Source organism: Phacochoerus africanus, chromosome 11 (genome assembly GCF_016906955.1).
Source record: "Phacochoerus africanus isolate WHEZ1 chromosome 11, ROS_Pafr_v1, whole genome shotgun sequence".
Taxonomy (NCBI): domain Eukaryota; kingdom Metazoa; phylum Chordata; class Mammalia; order Artiodactyla; family Suidae; genus Phacochoerus; species Phacochoerus africanus.
In genome coordinates this window covers 87,515,380-87,541,355 of record NC_062554.1, presented here as the reverse complement: position 1 = coordinate 87,541,355, position 25,976 = coordinate 87,515,380, and the positions used below count along the sequence as shown (strand labels likewise).

At 35.7% G+C, this 25,976-nt stretch overlaps 1 long non-coding RNA gene across 1 annotated transcript in view; it reads left to right on the top strand.

Moving 5' to 3' along the window:
- Window positions 1-25,976, top strand: part of LOC125110637 (uncharacterized) — a 161,100-nt gene that overhangs the window by 21,096 nt on the left and 114,028 nt on the right. The window lies entirely within an intron of this gene.

The following is a 25,976-nucleotide window of genomic DNA, read 5'->3' as shown; positions in this document are numbered from 1 at the left end:
TGGGAAATGTTCTTTCCTTTTCTTATTTTTGGAAGAGTTTGTGAAAATAATTTTTTTTTTTCTTTTTAGAGCTGAACTTGTGACATATGGAAGTTCCCAGGCTAGGAGTCAAATCGGACTGCAGCTGCCAGTCTACACTACAGCCACAGCAATGCAGGATCCGAGCTGTGTCTGGGACCTACACCACAGTTCAAGGAAATGCCAGATGCTTGACCTACTTCCAAGTGCAGGGATGGAATCCATGTCCTCATGGATACTAGTTGGGTTCGTTACTGCTGAGCCATAGTGGGAACTCCAGTGAAAATTAGTATTAATTCTTTAAATGTTTGGTAGAATTCAGCAGTGAAGCCATCTGAGCCTGAACTTTTCATTGTGGGTACATTTTTGATGACTAAGTAAATCTCTTTCAAGAATTTTATTCAGGAGTTCCCACTGTGGCACAGAGAAACGAATCTCACTAGCAATGATGAGGTTGCAGGTTCGATCCCTGGGCTCACTCAGTGGGTTAAGGATCCAGCGTTTCTGTGAGCTGTGGTGTAGGTCACAGATGCGGCTTGGATCCTGCATTGCTGTGACTGTGGCACAGGCTGGATACCTCCTAAACTGCCTAGGAGGAAACCCCTAGCCTGGAAACCTCCATATGCCATGAGCGCGGCCCTAAAAAGCAAAAAAAAAAAAAAAAAAAAGAATTCTATTCATATTGTGTATTCTTGAGTTTTTGAGTCAATTTAGGCAGTTTGCATTTTTTAGGAATTTGCCCATATCATCTATATTATGTAATGTATTGGCTTACAATTTTTCATAATTCCTTTATAATTACTTTTTTTTCTTTCTGTTAAGTTCAGTAGTGATGTCCTCTCTTTCATTTCTCATTCTATCAGTTTGAGTCCTCAAAATTTTTCTTGGTCAGCGTAGCTAAAGGTTTGTCAATCTTGTTGATCATTTCAAAGAACTTGCTCTTGATTTCATTGATTTTTCTCTTCTCTATCTCATTAATTTAAACTCTAGTCTTTATTATTTACTTTCTTCTGCTTACTTTAGATTTAGTTCACTCTTCTTTTTCCAGCATCTTTAGTTCACTCTTCTTTTTCCAGCGTTAGATTATTAATTTGTTATCTTCCTTCTTTTTTAATACAGGAATTTATAGGTATAAATATCCTATAGGTACTGCTTTAGGTGTGTCCCATAAGTTTTGGTATGTGTATCTTTGTTTGTATTCATCTCAAAGTATTTTTTAATTTCCCTTTTGATTTTTAATTTTCACATATTTGTGAGCTTTTTAAATTTTTCTCTGTAATTGACCCCTATTTTCATCTCAGTGTGATCAAAACACACATACATATTATTTCTACCCTGACAAATTTATTTAGGTTTGTTTTATTACTTAACAAATAGTCCTAAAGAATGTTTCATATGAACTTGAGAAGAATGAATATTCTGCCGTTATTGGTGGAGCATTTTATAGATGTCGTTAGGTCTACAGTTTTCCCTTGGTATCTGCAGAGGACTGGTTCCAGAAGCCCCTCTAAGGATACCAAAATCTGAGGATGCTCAAGTCCTTTATATTTTTGATATAGTTATAAATATAATTAGGTTTATAATATAATTAGGTTATATGCAAATACTTATATGACATTGTATTTGCATATAACCTATGCATACCCTATGTACTTTAAATCATCTCTAGATTCCTTATAATACGTGATACAATGTGAGCACCATGTAGATAGATGTAAATACAATGTAAATACTATCCAAAGGGTTGTCAGTGCATAGCAAATTCAAGTTTGCTTTTTGGAACTTTCTAGAATCTTAAAAAAATAATTTTGAACCATAATTGGTTGAACCCACATTGCAGAACCTGAGGATATGTAGGTCTGAGTGTAATTGGTTTATAGTTTTTTTCAATCTTTTATTTCCCTGTTCTGCCCAGTTGTAATATCTGGTATTGAAATTGGGGTGTTGTCATCTCTGATATTGTTGAACCTTCTCTTTCTCCCTTCCTTTATGTCAAGTCTTATTTCATGTATTTTTGTACAATCTTACTAGATGCATATGTTTATAATTGTTTCATCTTTATGGTGATTTCATCCTCTTGTGATTAGAAATTTTCTCTTTATCTCTAGTAACATTTTTGTCTTAAAGTTTATCTTCCCTGATATTATAGCCACTCCAGCTCTCTTATGGTTGCTGTTTGCATAATATATCCTTTTCTGTCCTTTTACTTTCAGTTTATATGTATCTTTCAACCTAATGTGCATATCCTGTAGACAGTATGTCATTGGGTTGGGAATTTTTAAAAAGCCACTCTGACAATTTCTGCTTTTTGGTTCTGTTGCTTAAATCCATTCACATGCAATGTTGTTATTAATATAGTTGGATTTACATCTGCCAATTTACTTTTTGTTTCCATATGTCATGTCTCTGTTCTACTCTTCTTCCTTCACTCCTTTATTTTTCAATGATTATTTTCTCTTTTTTTTTGGCTTTTCTAGGGCTGCATCTGTGGCATATGGAGGTTCCGAGGCTAGGGGTCTAATCGGAGCTGTAGCCTCTGGCCTACTCCACAGCCACAGTGACATGGGATCCGAGCCACGTCTGTGACCTACACCACAGCTCAGGGCAACACCGGATCCTTAACCCACTGAGTGAGGCCAGGGATCGAACCCCAACCTCATGGTTCCTTGTCAGATTCATTAACCACTGAACCATGGCAAGAACTCCACGTTGAGTATTTTCTTTTTTTTTTTTTTTGTCTTTTTGCCATTTCTTGGGCCGCTCCCACGGCACATGGAGGTTCCCAGGCTAGGGGTCCAATCGGAGCTGTAGCCGCCAGCCTACACCAGAGCCACAGCAACGCAGGATCCGAGCTGCGTCTGCAACCTACACCACAGCTCACGGCAACGCCGGATCGTTAACCCACTGAGCAAGGTCAGGGACCGAACCCGCAACCTCATGGTTCCTAGTCGGATTCGTTAACCACTGTGCCATGACGGGAACTCCAAGTATTTTCTAATGTAAACATTTTAATTACTTTAATAATTTTTCAATTATATTTTTAAGAATTATTTTTTGAGTGGTTGCTCTTAAGGCTTACTTTATACATCTTAACTCCTCAAAAATCAGACTTATACTAACTTAGTTTTGGTGAGATATAGAAACACTACATCTATAGATCTCTTCTGTTTTTCCTTTTTTTGGCGATGTTATTGTTATTGATGTTACATCGATAAATGTTACAAACTGAACAATATGTTGTTATAAATATTACTTTATATAAATTTATGACTTTAAAGAGGCCAAGGGAAGATTAAGAATGTGATGCTGTAGTAAGAGTTTAGAGGCCCTTTAGAGAAGATCTTCTTTTTTTTCTTTTTTCTTTTTTCTTTTTTTTTTGTCTTTTTAGGGCCGCACCTTCAGCATATGGAGGTTCCCAAGCCTCATCTGAGATCCATGCCACAGCTGTGGCAACACTGGATCTTTAACCCACTGCGCCACAGCTGGAACTCCAGTTCTTTCTGACTTTGATGGCTAACTGATTTTCGGGGTGCAATTTTATCATTAGAGTAGCACCTACTATGGTTGCCTCAATGTAGTTACCATTTAATTGCTTCATATCTCATATTGTGTGGCTTCCAATAGCAAAGACCTAGATGCCAAAGACAGCTTAAGCTATTCAAAAGCATCCTAATAATGATTGGCTCAGATCCATAGTGTACCTAATAACCAAGATATAACTCAGTTCCCCAACTAGTTAGATTTTTTGTTGATAAAAAGTATAATAGAAATTGAGGCGTTCCCGTCATTGCACAGCGGAAGCGAATCTGACTAGGAACCATGAGGTTGCAGGTTCGATCCCTGGCCTTGCTCAGTGGGTTGAGGATCTGGCGTTGCTGTGAGCTGTGGTGTAGCTTGCAGACATGGCTCAGGTCTGGCGTTGCCGTGGCTCTGGCGTCGGCCAGTGCTGCTCTGATTAGACCCCTAGCCTGGGAACCTCCATATGCTGCGGGTGTGGCCCTAAAACGACAAAAGACAAAAAAACAAAACGAAAGAAAAAATATAATAGAAATTGAAATGTTAGAGGGAGACTTGGATTTTCATATTTTTACTTTGCATGGAATGGAGTCTTCTGCAAAGTGTGAAACCTATGTTGTGCCTTTATGAAGTAGTATAAGAAGGTAACAGTACATGTTCTGTTTTCTGATTTTATGTTTTTTCCTCTTAATTACCTACAAAATTTATAACACCTTCCAAATACTACTGTTTTGATCTTTCCTCATCTTGAGGAATTATATCTTATTTATCTTGGTTCCTCTAGAACCTGGAATAATCACTAGCACATAGTAGATACTCAGAACTTGTGTGTTGATTAAAGATATGAATCTGTTTTAAGAGGTTTTGTGCACTCCTAATTTAATGCCCAGGATGATCTTGAGAAAGTTCAGATATGATGCTTTTATTAAATAGCTTCTAGTAATCTCACTAATTTGTTGATTACAATCATAAAGAAGTGTGTCTCCACAAAGTTGATTTGATTTATGTTTGGTGTCCACATGGGGTAAGAAGCATAAATGTGTGAAACGGTCTGCTCAGGTTTCACGTTAGGTGGAATTAATTAACAGGTGATTACTAGGTAGGAAGAATGATAAACTAGGAAAGTGCTCTGGGGTTTTGCAGTCAGGACAATGAATCAGACAGATGGGCTAATAACTAATGGTGTAAAGAGTGAGGTGATAATGGTAATGATGGGTGCAGACAGCAAGTGGTGAAGCTCACAAGTGGGAGAACTGAGCACTTGCCTCGGTCTGTTCGTAAAGCTCCCACATCTCCAGAGAAAAAGGTATGAGTTTAGGATATAGGTTTTAATTAGTACATAGCATGTGTTTTGAAGACATCAAAGTGAGTAAAAAGGAACATTTTACATCACAGGTATCACAAAATTTTATCTTTAATATTCCTGATATTTAATGAATATCATAGGCAGTTTTGTTGGAAGGAGAATGAAAATCAACATTTAGGGAATTCCTGTCGTGGTGCAGTGGTTAACGAATCCGACTAGGAACCATGAGGTTGGGGTTTGATCCCTGGTCTCACTCAGTGGGTTAAGGATCCGGCGTTGCCATGAGCAGTGTGTAGGCTGCAGACATGGCTCGCATCCCACATTGCTGTGGCTCTGGCGTAGGTCAGAGGCTACAGCTCTGATTAGACCCCTAGCCTGGGAACCTCTATTTGCGGAGGACGCAGCCCTAGAAAAGACCAAAAAAAAAAAAACCAAACAAACAAAAAAACCCCAACATTTAGATAATTCTTCTAGATATGTTAATTAACATATTTATCTCAACAAGCAGAATGGACTAGTAGTTGAGATATTTTTATGTCCATTTTACAGATGAAGAAAAGGAAGTCCAACAATTTTAAATAAAGTGGTCAAAGTCACATAGCTAGCCAGTAGTAGAGTTGAGGTTTACACTACTCTGCTATACTGCAGATCATACACACACACACAAAGTAAAATCATGGACTTGAGCTTCTACCGTGCAAAGTAAAATCAGTCCTAGTTGTGCCTTATGGCTATATACAACTAGGAAACTGGACAAAATCAATGAAACAGTCTTCAGATGTTAGCAGATAGCATAGGACTGTGATCTTTACGAGAAGGGAAACAAAATGAACTTTAGATTGTATCAGGTTTCTTCCTGAAGAAATTTTCTGGACTGGGGGCAGGGAGGAAGAACCCAGGAAAATACCCATAGTCTCACTGAGTAGAGGGAAAAGAGATGAGTTCTGGGACACTGAGACAACTAAAATTACAAAATACCAGAGAGAGGGAGCTAAATAGAAAAGGAGCGTTAAGAGTCTGCACTGGGGTGTCTGGAGTGTGTGAGTGATTACTAAACCATACGTGCATAGGATGAAACTTCATGATATCAGGCTTAGAACTATTGGGGAGCTCTAAGCTGAACAATTCCTAAAACTCACGTGGGAATGGGGATATTTGAATTCCAACCAGCCAGAGACCTTCTTGAACACCTGGGACATTATTAAATATTGAAATACACTGCCTTAACAGTAAAGCTAAAGTAAATGCAGAGTAAAGGATATTCTAGACCTGCCCTAATATAACTTAAAATTGAACTTTAATCAAGCTACCTGCAGATAATTTAATTCCCACATAAAGTTTTATAATCTTTAACAGAAGACAACAAAATTCAACCAACAACATAATATCTACAATGAGAGGAGATAATAGAAGCCTAAAGTTGCAAAGTTTTATTTTTTACATGATGTGGTGAAATATTACCTGATGATAGACTGAAATACATTAAAAATTCATATTATAAATTCCTAAGCAACCATTAAAAAATAAAAACAAAACAGAAATCTTGGCATCAAATTTAAGCAAAAAACAAAACAAAACCCTAAACAAAAAATAAAAACAAAGGAAGTATAGCTATTGAACCAAATGTACAGATTATTTTGAAAACTTTAAGATATCACTTAATTTAAAAGTAGGTAAGGAAAGAGAAAAAGTGAATAAATGGAAGAAAAATAGTAAAGATGATGGATTTAAACAAAGTCATATTTGAAAGTACATTAACTGGAAATAGCCTAACCATTACGATTAGCTTTTGCTTGTCTGTAAAGATTTTGATTTCTCCATCAAATCTGAATGAGAGCTTTGCTGAATAGAATATTCTTGGTTACAATTATTCCCTTTCATCACTTTAAATATCATGCTATTCCCTTCTGGCATACAGAGTTTATGCTGAAAAATCAGCTGATATGGGAATTGCCTTGCATGTTATTTGTTTCTTTTCTTTTGCTACTTTTAATCTCTTTATTTTTAATTTTAGTCACTTTAATTACAGTGTGTCTTGGTGTTTTCCTCCTGTATGGGATTCCGGACTTGGATGACTGTTTTCTTTCCCAGGGTAGGGAATTTTTCAACTATTATGTTTTCAAGTACATCCTCAGGCCTTTTCTCTCTCTCTCTTTGCCTTCTGGGACCCTTACAATGGGAATATTAGAGCATGTGATGTTGCCCCAGAAGTCTCTTTAAACTGCCCTCATTTCTTTTCATTCTTTTTTCCCTTTTTTTTTTCCTACTCAGCAGCAGTGATTTTCACTACTCTGTTTTCCAGCTCACTGATTCATTCCTCTGTATCATTTAGTGTACTGTTAATTCCTTTAAGAGTATTTTTCATTTCAGTTATTGTATTCTGCATCTCTGTTTGGTTGTTCTTTATATTTTCTAACTCTGTTAAAAACTTCTAACTTCTTGCTCTGTGCATCTTTCCAGGCTTAATTCTGAACTCTTTCATGGGCAGATCGCCTATCTCCATTTCACTTTGTTCTTCGTCTAGGGTTTTATCTTATTCCTTCATCTGAAACATGTTTCTCTGCCACCTCATTTTGTGTAAGTTGCTATTTGTATTTTTATGTATGTGGTAGGTTAGGTACACTTTCTGACTTTGGAGAAGTGGCTGTCTGTAGGAGACGTCCTGTGTGTCCTGAAGCACACTCCCCTTTTCGCCCAACCTATATGCTCTAGGGATTCCCCCTAAGAGGGCTGGATGGGTCCTTCTGTTGTGGCAGGCTAAGTAGGTGGGTTGTCTGATAGGGTTGGTTGGCCCCTAACTTGGTTAGTTGCCAGGCACTGCCTTCTATCAATGCTGCTGGCTGCTGCTTAGCAGGACCTGGTCAAGAGAAAGCTGGCTGCAGATCCCCATGGAACTCCAGCTGGCTCACTGGTGGGTGAAATCAGGGTTCAGAAGACTCCAGGGCTGTTGCCCCTCCCTGCCCTCCATTGGTGGGTAGAGCCAGGTCCTGGGGTTAGTGCCAGACTATTGCCAGGCGGAGTGGGGTCCTAGAGTATGGCTACAGGACACAGGGATTCCAGAGCTGGTGTCAGATTGCTGGGCATGGCGGAGTGGGGGTGGGGTTCTTGATAGCTGAGAATGGGGCTGTGTGTCCCAAAGCCAGAGAGCTAGTGGGCAGGACAGGGGCCTAACTGGTCCCAGGATAGGGACTGGCCTCCTGGATTGTGGTGTTCTTGGGTCTGGTGCCTAGTCACTGGTGGCTGGAGCTGGGTCTTGGCCCTCTGGTGGGCACAGCTGTCTGGAAAGGCGTATCTAGAGGCAGCTAATGGCTCTGGAACGCTTTAGGCAGCCTATCTGCTGGTGGATAGAGTTGTGTCGTTTTTCAGTTAATTATTGGGCTGAGGCAACCCAGCAGGTTTCCACATGCTTTTGGGCGGGGCTCAGTCTTATAGCTAATGAGTGAGAAGGCAGGTCCACCTGGTGCCACCAGCATGGCTTCCGGCTTGCAGACCTGTTGAACCAGCTCAAAAAATGGCTGCTGCCAGCATCTACCAGCCACAGCCTTCCCTCCAGGAGACTCTTCAACACCAGCAGGTATGTCTGGCTCGGGCTCCTAGCTTTTTGCCCTGGGCCCTGGTGCATGTGATGTTTTTGTGGGTGCCTTTAAGAAGACGTCTTTATTGCTCATAGACCTGAGGCTGCCAAAATGAAGCCCTGCAGGCCAGGCCTTCAAAGCCAAATGCTCTGTAGGCTTGTCTTTCTGGTGCAGGACCCCCAGGCTGGGAAGCCTGACATGGGGCTCAGAACTCTAATTCTCTGGGAGAAGCTCTGAAATATAATTATTCTCCAGTTTCTGGGTTGCCCACCTGAGCCTGTGGGACTTGGTTATATCATGAATATGCCCCTCCTACTGGTCTCTTTGTTTATATCTTTATAGAAAGTCTTTTCTGGTAGGTTTCGGTCTTCTTCATAGATGGGTGTGCTCCTGAATGGAAGCGATCTCAGGTTTTTTTAATTCTGCCTTCTAGGCCAATCTCCTAACCATTCCAATTTAAAGGAAGGGATTTTTGGAATGAATTAAATATGTAAACCCAATTATTAAGCAGTCTATGAGATGTCTTATAATATGCAATAATAAGGAGTTCCCGTCGTGGCGCAGTGGTTAACGAATCCGACTAGGAACCATGAGGTTGCGGGTTCGGTCCCTGCCCTTGCTCAGTGGGTTAAGGATCCGGCGTTGCCATGAGCTGTGGTGTAGGTTGCAGACGCAGCTCGGATCCTGCGTTGCTGTGGCTCTGGTGTAGGCCGGTGGCTACAGCTCCGATTGGACCCCTAGCCTGGGAACATCCATATGCTGCAGGAGCGGCCCAAGAAATAGCAAAAAAAGCCAAAAAATATATATATGCAATAATAAAATATGTATTGTAAGTACTATGAGTTAGATATTAAAAGTAAAAGGATGGGAAAACATAGACAAACCAAATACTTAAGAACTGTAGCGATTATATATACATACACTAACAAAGTAGACTTAATGGCAATATTATCATGGATAGAGAGTCTTTATAATAATAAAAGAGCTAATCAAACAAGAAGACATAAAAATTCAAAATGTGTTTGCACCCAATATCATAGCTTAAAGTACTGACAGAATGTAAAAGGGAAATACACAGATTCAGTTATTATTGAAAATGTCAGTAATTACTAGAAAGGTACACAAGAAATTAATAAGGATACAGAAAACTTGAAAAACCATCACTTGATGACTATAAAATATAATAGTCAACAACAGTAGATTATACACTCTTTTCAAGAGCACACGGATCATTCACCAAGATAAACCTTATTCTTAGCAATATGTCTCAAAAATGTAAAAAAATTGAAAAATCATACAGATTGTGTGCTTAATTCCTACTATAGTGCAACTAAATTGGAAGATGAATAACAGTTACCTTAAAATAAGCAATGTTTGAAAATTAAAAAGCCAGAGAAATTCAAAAATATTGTGAATTAAATAAAAATGAAAACGTAAACATATAAAAATTTGTGAGGTGCCACTTAAGCAGTGTTTAGAGGGAAATTTCATTTTTAAATGATTATTTTAATAAAAGAAATGTCTAAATCCATGATCTAAGCATTCACTTAACATCATAAAAAGAAAAGCACACTAACTCCAAATAAAGTAAAAGAAAGAAACTAGGAAATAGCAAGTGTCAACAATATGAAGTTCAGTGAACCAAAAAGCATAGTGTTTTTGATTTCTAGGTTTTTGGTTTTTTTTTTTTTTTGTCTTTTGTCTTTTTTAGGGCAAGGAGGTTCCCAGGCTAGGGATCTAATTGGAGCTGTTGCTGCCAGCCTATGCCAGAGCCAAGCTGTACCTGCAACCTAACTCACGGCAGCGCCAGATCCCTAACCCACTGAGCGAGGCCAGGGATTGAACCCGCAACCTCAGCGTTCCTAGTCGGATTTGTTTCCGCTGAACCACAACGGGCACTCTGATTTCTAGTATTTGCTTTTATTCTTTCTTAAATTCTCTGTTCTCTTTGATAATTTAAAATCCATATCATATCTCAGTGAGGTTCTGATACTTGCTTTATCTTTATAGACTGTGGATTTTTGGCCTTTGGCCTTTTAGCATGCCCTCTGATTTTGTTGTCGTTGAAACCTGGTTATGATGCATCCAGTAATAGAAACTAAGGTAAAAAGGGCTTTAGTGTGAGATTTTATGCTAACATTAAACACATCCCAAACCAGGGTTGTTCTTTTTTTCTTTTCTTCCCTGTTGACTTTGGGCTTCCTGAAGTGCTCTCAGAAAGTCCTGTCTTGCAGCTTGTTCAGCTGTGATGTACCATGATACTGGAGCCTTGTTATATGGTGGCAAGATATAGATGGGAGGGAAAGTGTTCTATGATCATTTGATTAAATCAGTCTTTTTGTGGGCCTGTGACCCTAAGCTTTGATCTTCATAACTATTTCTTAGCTCTTCCCCTCTCCCTTAGGTTAGACAAGAATTCTAGATGGGGCTGGAGTGGGAGAAATGCCCATTCTTCAGGTGAGATCTGGCTCTGGTAAAGTCTTTTCCCCTGAAGAGTAGGGACAGTAGACCTTACTGAGTATATTTCATGATTATCCTTTACCTTCCCTACCAGAGCTACAAAGGGATTTTTCTCTGCTCTTGACCATGAGAACTTGGTGGGATTCCTGGAGGAAAGCTCATAAAAGTGTGAGAGCCCCCCTCCAAGATTGTAGCCTCTCATACTAGTCCTCACTTAGCCTCCAACAATTCATCAAAATTGTCAATTAAGTGTTACTATTGGTTTCTGGTTTCACCTGCTTCTGCTTCAGGTGAGTAGCTCTTAGCTTTAGTGTTCTGGATTCCTCTGATTCTCATTAGGTTCGGGGTAGTGGTTTGCCCTTAGAACTCATTTCTTATGGGTCCAAGAAAAGTTATTGATCTTCAATTTCTTTATTTTTCTTGTTTTAAGGGCAGGAGTGATAAGTTCCAAACTCTTTACAGTTTGGTTATGAAACCAAATGCATCCAGTGGGTTCTTTACTTTGGTTATTGTCAATTTTTTTTCTATTAATGGCCACACCTGTGGCATATTGAAGTTCCCAGTCTAGGGGTCAAATTCAGAGCTTCAGCAACCTATGCCACAGCTTGTGGCAATGCTGGATCCTTATCCCTCTGAGCAAGGCTAGGGATTGAACTCACATCCTCACAGACGCTATGTCAGGTTCTTAATCCACTGAGCTACAATGAGAACCCCCAGTTATTGTCATTTCTATTTCTAAAATTTCCATTTTCTTCTTCTTTATGTCTTCTGTTTGTTGAGATGCTCTATATTTCACTTGTTTCAAATGTATCTGTAATTGCTCTTTTTTTTTTTTTTGGTCTTTTTATCTTTTAGGGGTGCACTGGTGGCACATGGAGTTCCCAGGCACAGCCTCAGCAACGCAGGATCTGAGCTACGTCTGTGACCTACGCCACAACTCACAGCAATGCCAGATCGTTAACCCATGGAGCGAGGCCAGGGATCCAACCCAAGTCCTCATGGATGTTGGTCGGGTCCATTAACCACTGAGCCATGACGGGAACTCCTGTAATTGCTCATTTAATGATGGCTGCTTGGAGATCCTTTTCAGTTAATTTCGACATTTTTATCATCTGGTGTTGGCATCTGTTGATTGTCTTTGCTCATTCGGTTTGAAATATTGCTGATTCTTTCCTGACATGAGACTTTTGATTGAAATCTGTACATTTTGGGTACCATGTTATTAGATGCTGGGTCTTTTTAAAATCTGGCATTTTAGCAGGGCTTCTGTGATAGCGCTTCATTGAGTGAAGATGGGTGCTGCATTGTTACTGCCAGAAGGCAGTAGAAGTCCAGAGTCTTCACTTGGCTTCTATTAATACCAATGGATCGGAGTAGAGAGTGCCCAGTAGGCCTTCACTTATATCACTCTGGCCATTCCTTGGGGCCTGCTGTCACTAGTTGGTCTGCCTTCTCTCCACATTCTTAGGTTTGTTTTTCATGTAACTTCTAGGCTTTTTCATTGTACTTGGTGTGAGGAAAGGTGCATTTATTACACATTCCTGAAAATAAAGATTCTAAATTTTTTATGAGACCAGTAATATTTTAATACCAGAATCACACAAAGATAGGAGAAAACTACTGGTAATATTCCTTATGAACCAACATGAAAAAATCTTTTATAAAATATTAGGAAATTGATTCTAGCAATGTATAGAAAATATCTGGAGCTCCCTGGTGGTCTCATGGTTAGGACTTCATGCTGTCACTGTTGTGGCTTGGGTTTAATCCCTGATTTGGGAACTGAGAGCCCACATCAGGTAGCTGCACACTCTGGCAAAAATAAAATAAAATAAACACACACACACACACACACCATGACTGAGGAAGGTAAAGTTGGTTTAACATTTGAAAAATTAACCAATATAACTCACTATATTACATATGTAACAACAAAAGAAAAAAACTATGATCATCTCAAAATATACAAAAAAAATTCTATTCGAAAAATTTTAGTACCATTCAAGGTAAAAAATGTCAGCAAACTAGAAATGGTCAGGAGCTTCTTAAATCTAATAAAGGGCATATTTGTAAATCTATAGCCAATATCATACTTGCTGTTTGGTGACTGTGTGTTTTCCCCCTTAAGATTAGGAACTACAAAAGAATTTCTGTTATCACCAGTTGTGTTCAGTATTATACTGGATGTCTTAGACATTTCCAGAAAGCAAGGAATAGAAATAAAAGACATACCTATTAGAAAAACCACCACTGAGAAAATTAAAAAGCAAATCACAAACTGAGAGAAAACATTCACTTTACATCTGTCTTACAAAGTACTTCTTTTACCATATGTTAAACACTTACACAAATCAATAATAAGAAAAAGCAACCTGAAAAAAGGACAAAAGATTTAAATAAGTACTTCAAAAAGTTATAAATGACAAGAACATGAAATGTTACTGAACTTCACTGGCTGTCAAGGAAATGAAAATTAAAACCCCAACACCTGTTTACCCACTAGAATGGCTAAAATTAAAAAGACTAAGTACAAATTGTTGGTAAAAATATGGAGCAACTGGAACTCTGGTACACTGTAACTGAGACTACAACTGGTAACCAGTACTCTAGAAAAACAGCTTGGTACTTTCAAAGTTCATTGTTCTCCTACTATATGACCCATCAATTTCATTCCTTTTTTTTTTTTCCTGAGAGAATTAAAGGTATATATACACCCAAAGTTTTAAATGTAAATTTTTAATTTTTATAACAGTTTTATTCAAAACAACCCCCCCCAAAAGAAACAGCCAACTTTGGGCAACCCCAACAAGGTGAATTTCTCATACAAATTTTAATTCAGATGTTGAGACTGATGATGCCACCCACACACATGAAGAGGTTTTATTATTCATATAATGAGGCTTTCTGGGGCAAGCATGGCAGGTGCTCCCTGAAAATGATATATAAAACCATGAAAACTATTTAACCTTGCAAATTATAGTAGCAATTTATAGATAGATAAATAGATAAAACTTAGAAAAACAATATGGCTTAAAGTGCTTGAATTTAAATCTTGATAACTTACTAATTAAATTAATTTGGGCAAATTACATTATCTATGTTTCTCTTTTTCTACTTCTGTAGATGGGTCAAGTAATAATCAGTTACCCCAAGAGTTACTGTGAGAACTAAATGTGTAAATATATTACAATGCTTAGAACAGTGCCTGGGAAGAAATAAGCCATTGTTAAATATTAGCTTTATTATTTTTTAAATCTTAATGGAAGGAGTTACTTTCATGCAGAGTCATTAGAAATATAAATTGTTACATTCTTTTTTAGACTACTACATATAAAATCCTCTTAAAGTGTGCATAAATTTGGCCAATAATTCCATCTCTGGGAATGCATACTACAAAATTAATTATGTGTATGTGCAATGAATTCTGTCTAAGAATATATAATCACCTTGTATACATAAGGAAGAAAAAAGTGAAATAAAACAAAAACTCCCATTTGTAATTATAAGAGATTAAATTATGGGAAAATCCTACATTAATTTCTTAAATTTCCATGAGAACATTTAACTTCATGCAACAACATACACTTTATATGAAGTGTAGAAGAACATCAGATTGATAGTTAATTGATAAATTGATGCCAGAAAAAATTCTATACACAAAACAATAACAACAATAGCAGAATGCTAAAATCTATATAAAAAATGTTAGGACTCAAAGGGAGTGTTTATGTAGAAAGAAGATAGAGCCATAGCTAGGTGAACAATTTTAGGTCTGTCACTTGCTAGCTATGTAATCATCAACAATGAACTTAATTTTTTGAGCCTCAGGGATAAATACGTGAGGATATGTATTAACTGTATGGGTTTTTGTGGCTCTATTAATTGAAATGATACATACTAATAGAATATATTAGGTGAATGAATAGAGATTATTACTATTCAAATTACTTAATGAGAGACATAAATGTATAGAGTAAGAAGCCATTTTCTGGGGTGGTAAAACTAAATGTTATAAAGATGGACTAGCAAAAATTTAAGAAGCTCACACAAATCCATTCATAATACTATATTTTATCATAATATTTGATAAAATATTTTTAATATTTACTTGGAAAAATAAACAGTAAAAAATAAGAATATTCTGAAAAAAGAGGAGGAGCAAAAGAATGGCATTAAAATAGATCTTGGGAGTTCTCTTCATAGTTCAACAGTTAATGAATCCAAATAGGATCCATGAGGGTGCAGGTTCAATCCATGGCCTCACTCAGTGAGTTAAGGATCCAGTGTTGTGGTGAGCTGTGGTGTGGGTCACAGATGCGGCTTGTATCTGGTGTTGCTGTGGTTGTGGTGTAGGCCAGCAGCTGTAGCTCTGATCCAGTCCCTAGCCTGGAAACCTCCATATGCTGCAGGTGTGGCCCTAAAATAGCAAAAGAAAAAAAGAAAGAATAAAAAAGAAAATAGATCTTAAAGCTATGGTTATTAAAGCATTGTGGTTTTGGGGAAAAATAGAAAAATGGAATGGAAAATTATAAATATTTTAATCTACTTATATTGGTCTGATATAGATATGGCTATATATAGATATAATATAGAGTTTATAATATAGATATAGATTTTAACATAAAAAGATAAAATTAAAAACCAATGATGTATATATTATTTAATATATATTATCAGAAAAATGAATGCTTTTAAAAAATTAGTTCTTTACCTCATACCATAGCCAAAAAAAAAAAATTAAAAGTAAAGAAAATAATTAAATGATAAAAATAAAAAAAGGTTTGTGAATATCTGATCTTGAAAGACTTTTTTAAAAATGAATGGAAATAATTACAAAAGAAAATATCAGTTAACAAGTACATAAAAATATCCCTGTCTGAAATACAAAAATCAAAAGTGAATTTGAGAAATATCTTTAGCAAGTATGAAACAGGCCTGACAGTCTTACTATGTTTAATTTTTTGCCTTAAAAATAATTCTTTTATAACTTTTCAAGCTGTTTTTGTAACACTTTGTTCTTTCTTAAACATTTGTAGATTTTGTAACTTTATAGGAACAAATGATTTAATGAGCAGTTAAAACTAAGATTTAGCCTTAGAAACATGGTGATTTGGGGGAGGTTAAGAAAATCTCAACATATTCTTGCCTTGACTAGCAGAACTTCTAAGTAGAGAATCCCACAGATTGTCCTGAATTTCTTACTCTCTGTATATAAGTACTTCTCATTTGGCACCAATGAAAAGAAAAGGTCATAAGCAATGAATTGTTGGTAAAATAAATACAATCAACACTGAAAAAATTTAAGGGAGTTCCTGTCATGGCTCAGTGGGTTATAAACCTGACTAGTATCCATGAAGATGTGGTTTCAATCCTTGGCCTCGTTCAGTGGGTTAAGGATCCATTGTTGCAATGAGCTGTGGTGTAGATTGCAGACATGGCTGGGATGGATCTGCTATTGCTATGGCATTGAAATAGGCCGGCAGCTGCAGCTATGATTCACCCTCTAGCCTGGGAACCCCTCTGCAGCAGGTTCGGCCCTAAAAAGCAGAAAAAGAAAAAAATTTCTACTCCACTTATAATCAAGGGAATGTACATTTTAAAAGGTTTCAAGTCTTTTTGTTTCAGATTAGCCAAGCTGTCCTTGTTGTTACATAGTGTTAAAGGGCATACCACTGATTTTTAACTCATTACCTTTTGGGCTAGTAATAATTGTTACTAGAATTTTTTTTTTCAAAAAATGTGAATAAGAATTTACTCATAGAAATATTTGAAATGTAATTATTATAACAACAAGAATAGAATTATTGAAATAATGTCATTTGAGGCAACATGTATGCAACTGGAGATTAACATACTCAATGAAGTTAAGTCAGAAAGAGACAGATACCATACGATACCATTTATATGTGGAATCTAAAATATAACACAAATGAACCTATTTTCAAAACAGAAACAGACATAGAAAAACAAGACTTATGGTTACCAAGGGGGAGGGGTGAAGGAGAGGGATATACTGGGAGTTGGGGGTTAGTAGATGCAAACTGTTGCACGTAGAATGAATAAACAACAAGGTCCTACTATATAGCATAGGGAATTTTATCCAATCTCCTGGGATAGACTATGATGGAAAATAATATAAAAAAGAATATATATATATGTATAACTGAGCCACTTTGTTGTTTAGCAGAAATTGACACAACATTGTAGATCAACTATAATAAAGATGATGCATATAAAAACAATTGGAAAAAAGAATAGATATATCTTTAATATTCTATATTAGAAAATAAATTGTGACACCTAGATCTAAGTTAGAATGTTATGCAACAAATTATTTTCAGAAAGCATTTTAATAATATTGAAAGTAGTAATAATAAGTGAAAAAAGTGCAATATTTTTATTTTGTGAAATCTTAACTATGAATTTTTTTAAGTATTCATAGAAAAAAGGCTAAAAATATGGGTATGATTATGGGTATTAGTTTTTCTTTTGTGATTCCAACTGTAATACTTTGCATTGCAATAAAAGTTATTATAAAAATATTTTAGATGATTTGTATAAATTGCTATGTTTTGAGCTTGTAAAAGAACGAATATCATGAATATATTAAATACCTGATTAGTTGAAGAATAATAATAGTTTTACACTACTTTTAAAGCAATAATTTTAAATAACTTTTCACGCTACTTAAAAAAAATTGGTTTGTATTTAGATGTGCTTAACATTAAAAACAAATTCCTGTTTGGCTCTTTCTTCCTACACTGAAGAACACAAAGTCCTCAATGTGGAGGAGACAGGAAACTCTGGAATTATCTCTCAAGATGACAGAATTTATTGTTTAAAAAAATTTTTTAATAAAGCATTTCATTGGGTGGATACTGTTTAAATGATAACACCTTGCCAACTGTCAGTTTTTGACATTGCCTTGTTTCTTGTCCTTTTTTATTTGTTTTATCATTGTACAGTCAGTTTAGACAGTGGTTTCTATTTAGTTTTTATGTTGTAACATGGATTTGCAGCTTATTGGGAGCATTCCCCAAAATGTCCTTAGCATGAGTAATTTTAAATAATACTCAGTTTTCTTATTACTGAGAACATTCAGAACTACTGATACCAAGGACTGAAAACAGTAGTCTCATACATTATCTTTAGGTATTACTATAAAATTAAGGCAAATACAATTTTTTCAAAAAGTAGGAAGTTTGAAAGAGTTTCACATGGTAGATCCTGTTTTCTTGGAGCTGCTCCTGTGCCAAATGCCCATAATTATTATTATTCATATATATCACATTTTAAAAATCATTAATTTGAATACCTTTTCATATTCATTCAGAGGGTAGATGTTTAAGACATATGTCAATTCACATGCTACTTAAATTGCTCTATAGTATCCCTATCACATTCCTCAATTTTTTTTCTACCTAGGTTTCTTCCCCATTTTATGATTTCTTGGGTTTTAGTTCCATGTTCCATGTATTTACCCAAACAGTAAATGCCCCTAATGAAAAATACTGCCATAATCCTCTTTCTATGGTACAGGGAACTTTCCAGTGAGGGGTCAAATGTTACTGTAAACAAGAAATCTAGACTAGTAATAACTGGTATCTATTTAGTATTAATCATGTGCATGTCACTGTGTTAACTGGTTTATATACATTCATTTATTTAATCTCAGATCAATTCCGTGAAATAAAAAGTTGAAGAAACTGATGGCCACTGAGGTTATGAAACTGATCCAAGGTCATTTGGCTGGTAAATGGACTATCTGAGCCTGAAACCTGATTTTGCCTGGCCTCAGAGCCCACACTTGTAATCATTAAACTATGTTAAGAGGTTAAGAAGTAAGCTAAAAGCCTTAAAACTGCCCAGTTATTTGCTCTTCTTTTTGTCAGAGGTTGGCCCTATCACAAATAGAATCACTGGTTCATTTGATGAGTGTACTAGTATTATACCCCAACTGGTAAACAGGACCCCTGTAGTAAGGTCCTAGAACACACCCAGTTCCAATATGGAAGAGGAAGCATTCATCATGTAGAAAAGTCCTGAAATTAGCTTGTCTCACAGTTGAATAACAGAATTAAGTGGTATTGGTCACAGATAACACATGCAGCAAAAATCACATTAAGGACATGTAGATGTGTACAAGTTACATCATTCAGTGCTTGGTGGAATGAAATAGTAGAAAAATAGTGGCCGGTGGAGTACAAATCACAATTCTCTAAAACTCACATTTTGAGTTTGGACAAGGTGCTCTCAACAATCCTCAGTCTTTCATTGTAACATGGCCTCATAATGCTTGTTGAAAGAGTTATTACGAGGAATAGTGACACTAGTTTCAAAGCACCCATCTGATACAGTAAGTCTTGGCTCTTATTATTGTGTATGCTATGATTAATACTTTATATATGAAGAGGGTTTTCGTCTGCTCTGTGTAGAGTTACATCAAGAAAAGAGCTTATGCAGTATGTGAGAAAAGAGGCGCAAATGCAGATCAAAACATAAAAAGTGAAGACACATCTTAAAAGACAATTTTCTCAGTATGGAAGGTTGTGTTCATGATATATGTGTGAAAAATGACGGCATTCGTTTCATCATTCATTCAACAGATAATTATCCAGAGCCTAGTCAATTCTAGGTAGTAGAGAGAGATTCAGTCTTTTTACATATAGGACCTACATGTTAGAATGTCTGAAGAAAAGTAATATGGGCATATACCCAAATCAAACTTTTTGTATTAGGTTTGTTCCCATTGCAAATTGACAGGCATGACCTGCTTGAGAAAAATGAAAAGCTTACTTTAGGGCTTAAAAACAGTAAAGTAAAATGTGATGAAAACCTTGACATCTAAACATACTGTATTATGCACTGCAATAGTTAATACTTTATGCTAGTTGTTATAATAGATAATCTTCTCAATAACAGTCAGTTAATGTAGAAGAAATTTATATTTTACATGCATAAAGTTCAAAATAAGTGTTTATATGGGTTATTTAAGGAATCTAAGCTCTTTGCCTAATTACATCATCTCCAACCACATGGCTTCCAAAGTCACTGCATAATGGAGAAGAGCATGGGGGGGGGTTATGTTTGTAGCCCTGGAAACGATGGATCTTTTTTTCCAACCACATTCCAGTGGTTAGAACTTACTACTAGGGAGACTATAGTCTGGGTCAATGGTATTCAATCTGTGGTCCATGTACTGGCTGCCCATCTATAACCTATTCGTTAGTGATCTTTGATAAGATAAAAAGCTTGCTCTGGATGTAAATTAACTCTGTACACCACCAAAGACACTGTTGAGTACAGTTACAACTTGTGATGAAGGAAGCAGTTTGTTTATTTACATTCTGGTACACGCTTTAGTAGTAGACCAGCACTTTGAGCAGTGTTAGATTAGTTGTGAGCTCAGGAAAAGAGGAAACAGATTTGAGGACCAATTAGCCAGTCTTTGCTACATTCAACTGTTAGTTCAGATAGACATGTGGGTATGATAATTGAGTCTGGATTGTAAATATCTTTAAAGTCTCTTAATATTAAAATAAATTATTTAAATGAAAAATTATTTGCAAGAGATTAGTCTCTATAATGCTCTTTGAAAATATGAAAATATGAAAACATGAGAAAATTGAAAATGATTTAAGACAATAATGTAGGTTAACTGAAATTGTCCTTACTGTAGATTTTTAGAATCAAATCTTACTGTTCTTTTAACATGTAGCAGGTTACATGCATTCATATTGCTCATGTTAATTGAAATAACTCAATTCACTCGTGTTAATTCTAAATAAGTGCAACTTTTGACACTGAAAGATGCTGCAAAAAACTTTGAAGATTTGGAATAAGGAGTTTTGCATTCTAGACTTTGTCGTGTATCTAAACAACTCTTTGTTATCAGATAAGGACTGAGCATCATTGGGAAGAGCACTCTTGACTAGATCAGGAGTGTAAAATAAATTTGAATGCTTATGTTTGTCCAACACAGCTGTCTGGGAGTTGTGTTTTGAGGATTCTAAAGCAGATTTGAGGCCCGATGGTCAAGAGTAATCAATAAGAGACCTCTATTAGAGGTGAAGGGGAAGAACTACCTACATTTGAAGTAAATATTTGCTGTAGCTCAACTAAGTGATTTATCAAGTCCTCCATATTTCTAAAATAAGGATTCTTTTCAATATTTTAGACGTAACTATCATGAAGTATATCAAAGGGAGGATATGAGCTAGGGTATGGATAATTAAACAGCAAAAACAATGGAAAAAGAGACTTTTAGAGAGTGACTTCATTTGTTTGAAGAGAATTTTCAAAACATAATTATGTCCATGTTTAATGTTAGCACAAAGCACATTACAAATTTAAATGTCTTTTGGATTAGTCACTATTTTAAATTATCCACACCCTGTTTCTTTTTTTTTAATGTGGAGAATCAAGTGTTTTTTGGAATGCATGTTGTACCATTATCGTGACATTATTTGGGGCATGGAAATGGACTAGTGTAATAATACTTGAGAGATAGTATTGCCACATCATAAACACGAGTGTGTGCAGTACATTTAAGGGAGAAAAAAGTGACTTACACTATATAGGCAAAAGCAAAAGTGGCTGCAGATGGAATTAATGAAATAAGATTTAGGCTGCACATGTAGATAATGTTTGACATTCCTCTTTAAAACATCTCATATGGAAAACCCAGTCTTTTCTGGTTAATATGGCTTTGACATACCCAGTGAATTCAAATCTAGATTGCAGAACATTTGTGTTGGTCAGAGCTATTCAAATGATTTAGGATGAAATGAATCTCTTGGTCTCCCTGGAATAAAAATTTTAAGGTGTAATTTTTCTTTATATTCATAAAAACTGCAGATTCAAGAGTGAGAAAATCCAGATTCTAGCTCTGCTACGATGTGGAAAAATCATTTCACCATTCAAGATTTTGGTTTCTTCGTCTGTTAAAAAAAAAAAAATGTTCACTCAAGCAAATGCTTTTTGAACCTCATGCTTCCCTGTGTTTTAATCACAGAACACCAAAGACTTCTTGGTTTATGATTTATAGATAAAAATCTTGAGAATCACAGAAAGGCAGAAAGCTAGAGTTTAACAGTAATATTATTGGGGTTTTTTGGTATCTTATGTAATACACTCAGATATTAAGACAGGAAACTCAGAGCCATCCTTTATAACCCTTCAAATGGAGTCTATTTCTTCTTCAACATCTTTTGAATTCACTCCACCCTCTAGCTTCAGCTTTATAATCAGTGTTTACTGGGGCTTCACCTGGAGTAATAGAAGATCTTGTATTTCCTTTCCTTCAGGCTTCCCTCCTCTTTTCCACCTCCCAATATCAGTGCTTGCTCTTTTTCTCCTTTATCTCAGCAATGTCTAATATAACTGCTTTGCTTTTCTCCCGGAAACAACACAAAGATAGAAGGTTAATCTTCAGCCACCTCTGCTCCTGAAATATTGGGAATGGAAATCACTATGACAGAGTTTTAATAACTCAGGAGGCAACTATCTTATGAATGGTCCACATTGACTTCCATCCTTTCCTCTTTTCTAAAATTCCCCAGCAAGTTTTGCAGAACTTCTAAGTTGACACAAAATAAAAAAATCATGTTAATATCACCAGTCTTATCCTGAGAGTCTTAAGTATTGGGAAACTGTCAAACTCATAGTGGTTAATAGAAGTTTTCTAAAAGTCTGAATTTTTATTTGAAAGATTGAATTTTATCTTTGGCAACAAACGTTTTCAGTTGTTTTGGAGTGACAAGTGCATTTGGGTAATTTTGGAGAAAATGTCTGCTCAATATCCATGACTGAAAAATGAGTTTGTCTGGCAGCCATTCTTTCTTTCTTTCTTTCTTTCTTTTTTTTACTTACTTGTTTGTTTGCTTGTTTGTTTATTTATTGGCAGTCATTCTTTCAAGGAAAAAAATGACACCAACTTGCCTTTCCTATGTCCTCTCTTGCCCCAGATGCTCACTCATCAGCAAGAAAGAGTGTTCTTACACCCATTATCTCACACAAAGATTGGCACAAAACACATGTTAAATGTATGTTTTCAAATAAATACTACATAGTATTGATATACCAGATCATCTTAGTTGGTTGTCCTTTTGCCTAGTGCTGAAGTATCCATTTCAGAAAGTCACCTACCCTCTATTTTAATTTACCCAAATGGATATAGGTGCTTTTGTTTTGTACATAAATTACTGTTTTTAGGCAACATTTATATAAAGGAGTTAAATTGGTCAGAAAAATATTTTTCCATAAGAAACTGTGTTTGCTTACATTCTAAATATTTCTAAAGTGTGCCGAGTCTAAAACTTAATTATCCCAACCATTAAAAAGAGATAATTATGTAATACGATAGAGCTATGAAATATTATGACAACAGCAATAACATTATAAATATGCAAATGTATCAAGTTAATATATTGTACACTTTAAATGTACATGATGTTATTTGTCAATTATAGTCAATAAAAAAGCCAAGAAAGACTAAGAGAAAACCAATTAAAAATCCTAGTGCCTTCTGTTTAAATGTTTTCTAATTTGGGATAAAGAGAGTAAACATTATAATATCACTTTAATGATAATTTGCATTATATTAAAATTTTTCCGTTATAAAATAAGTAAACCTCAGGCATGACACCGACATAAATATTTATGTGCAGTGTTATGGAAGTTTTCTTATTATTTAAGTCCCATAACTCCAGCAAAATCTTATAGCTCATTTCATATTTTTTTAATCAGAAGAAATGATCACTTAGATCATGAAAAGCTAACTAAAATAGTCCATTAATTATACGTTGGGATAATTGATAAATATAATAATTGGAGCCAATTGGTGTCCTTTCTTTTATTTAAATTTATGGAAAACTACATTGACTTAGTTTCAAAAGTTTTGTAGACATACTGAATGTTATTGTTACTGATTTTATTGTAGATATGTCTGTTTGTGAAGAGAAAAATGTAGAACTAAGCACTTAACAGAGGAGTTTAGTCAATGCAGATGGGCAAACTGATTTTTGTAGTCCTAATCAGAAGATTTGCAGATCCTATTTGGAAAATTGTCTCCATTCTTTTAATTTTGGCAGATGGACAAATCACGAATGTCTAATAATAACTATTGCTTTGGGATAGTGGAATGTAGAGTGGTGTGAGTGTGTGTGTGTGTGTGTGTGTGTGTGTGTGTAATTCCTCTGGAAGCCAACAAATAAAGTCCTCCATAGCCTGCCATAGCCTGGAATATTTGTAGATACAAACTAGGGTATTATGTCCTGTGTCCAGAAAGCTATGCTGGGAGAAAGATTGCTAGCCTAAAAATACATTCTAAGTTAGGACTGTTTCAAATATTAGGTAAACACTATTTTTTACTCTAAACTGTCTTTCTTATGCACTTTTAGTGGTGGCAGCAATATAATTCTCAATTTAATTGTCACATTCTTTCAATTTCAGTTTCACCTACTAGAATTGAGTTGAATGTGAGAAAATGAGAACTGTTTTTACAAATAAGTGAATTGTTAAATAGACTTTGAACTGATAAATAAAAGTGTAAGGATAGCATACAGACTTCTTAGTCTTCTTTATTCATTATGGTTGTTTAAAAAATGTGAATCATTGATAACACCATATTAACACCTGTTAAACCCAAAGAACTCATAGCTGCAAAGAATCAAATAGATTAAGTCTTGCAATTCACTTGGCTTTTTTTTTTCCTGAAATATAATCTCAAACCAGTTACTTAACTTCTTTGAGCTTCAAATTCTACATTTTTTAAAACATGAGTAGTAATATTTTGTGAATGTCAGATGATATGTTTAAACATGTAATATGGCTCCTGACACAGCATGGATATTTGGTAATTTTCATCTTTTTCCTTTATATTTTCCAAGTTAATATTCTGAGTAAAGATTGTCTAAATTAAATTGATTGTCCCCTATTAATTGAAATTTCAGGATAGCAGTGGGGCTAAAATAATAGGAAGTGTCCTCAGTATTACAGGAATTGAGAGTTTAGAAAACTAGAAACATAATTTCTGGGCCTATAGGAAATAGCTTTTTAAAAGGAAAGGAGTATCCTTCAATGGTTTGGTTACTTTCAAATGTAGCAGAATTACTCTCCTAATTAAGCGGCAGTTATTGCCATTGTACATCATTATGTTTAAATGGAGTATCTGGAAGATATCTCAGTTAGACAGTCCTCCCAATTAAGTGTCCTGTAGGTTAATAGGAATCACTTCCTTTCCCTTGGATAGTGTGGTTTGGGAAAAATACCTAAGGCCCAATCTTTAAAAGGTCAAAGTTATGCTTCTCAGTTAACACTCCATAAAGTGGAACGGGGACAATTGGCCATGACTGTCGTGGTTTTTGATAGTCTGGCTGCAGATCAATCACGACAGCTGTATTCTGAGTTAGGGTATGATGTACATGTTGAGGCAAAATAATGCATAGAGAAAGATCAACAATACACTTTAAAGGTATCAAGCAGTTAGAATATTCACCATATTATTATTATCCATGTTTAATTTAACTTATAAAATAAATTATGATTTTAAAAAATGAGACAAGATGGAGCACAAAGAGCTAATGCTGAGGTTATGCATTCTGGAGGCAAAAAAGAACACTTTACAAAAGAATGGTTAGTTCTCAATCAAGAATGTACAGTATAAAGTATTTTGCAGTGTGGCATTAAACATCTAGACAATGGAAATATATATTTTGGCCATGGTGTAGAAGATATTGAACATTCCTTGGCTGTTAATATGCCACTAACTTCTGCATATACTGGTTGCTCTTAAGGCACTGGAATCTGGGAAATTGGTTTACAGAATTTATAGATTATAAATATCTAAACGTTTGAAATGAATCTTTGACCTGGTATTTCATTCCACTTGTACTACCTCAAGCTATTTATAGTCTGGTAGGAGCCACAGAAGGCAAAGAGATCTTGCTCTTCAGGGAACACACAACAAGAAAATAAAAGGGGAGAACATTTTCCAAGAACATTATTAATCTAATCCTGCCAAACAGTCTAGAAAATCATAGCATATTTGCATCTTTTAAATATCAGCACACAACCAGGAGTGAAAAGTATTGCAAACGTAT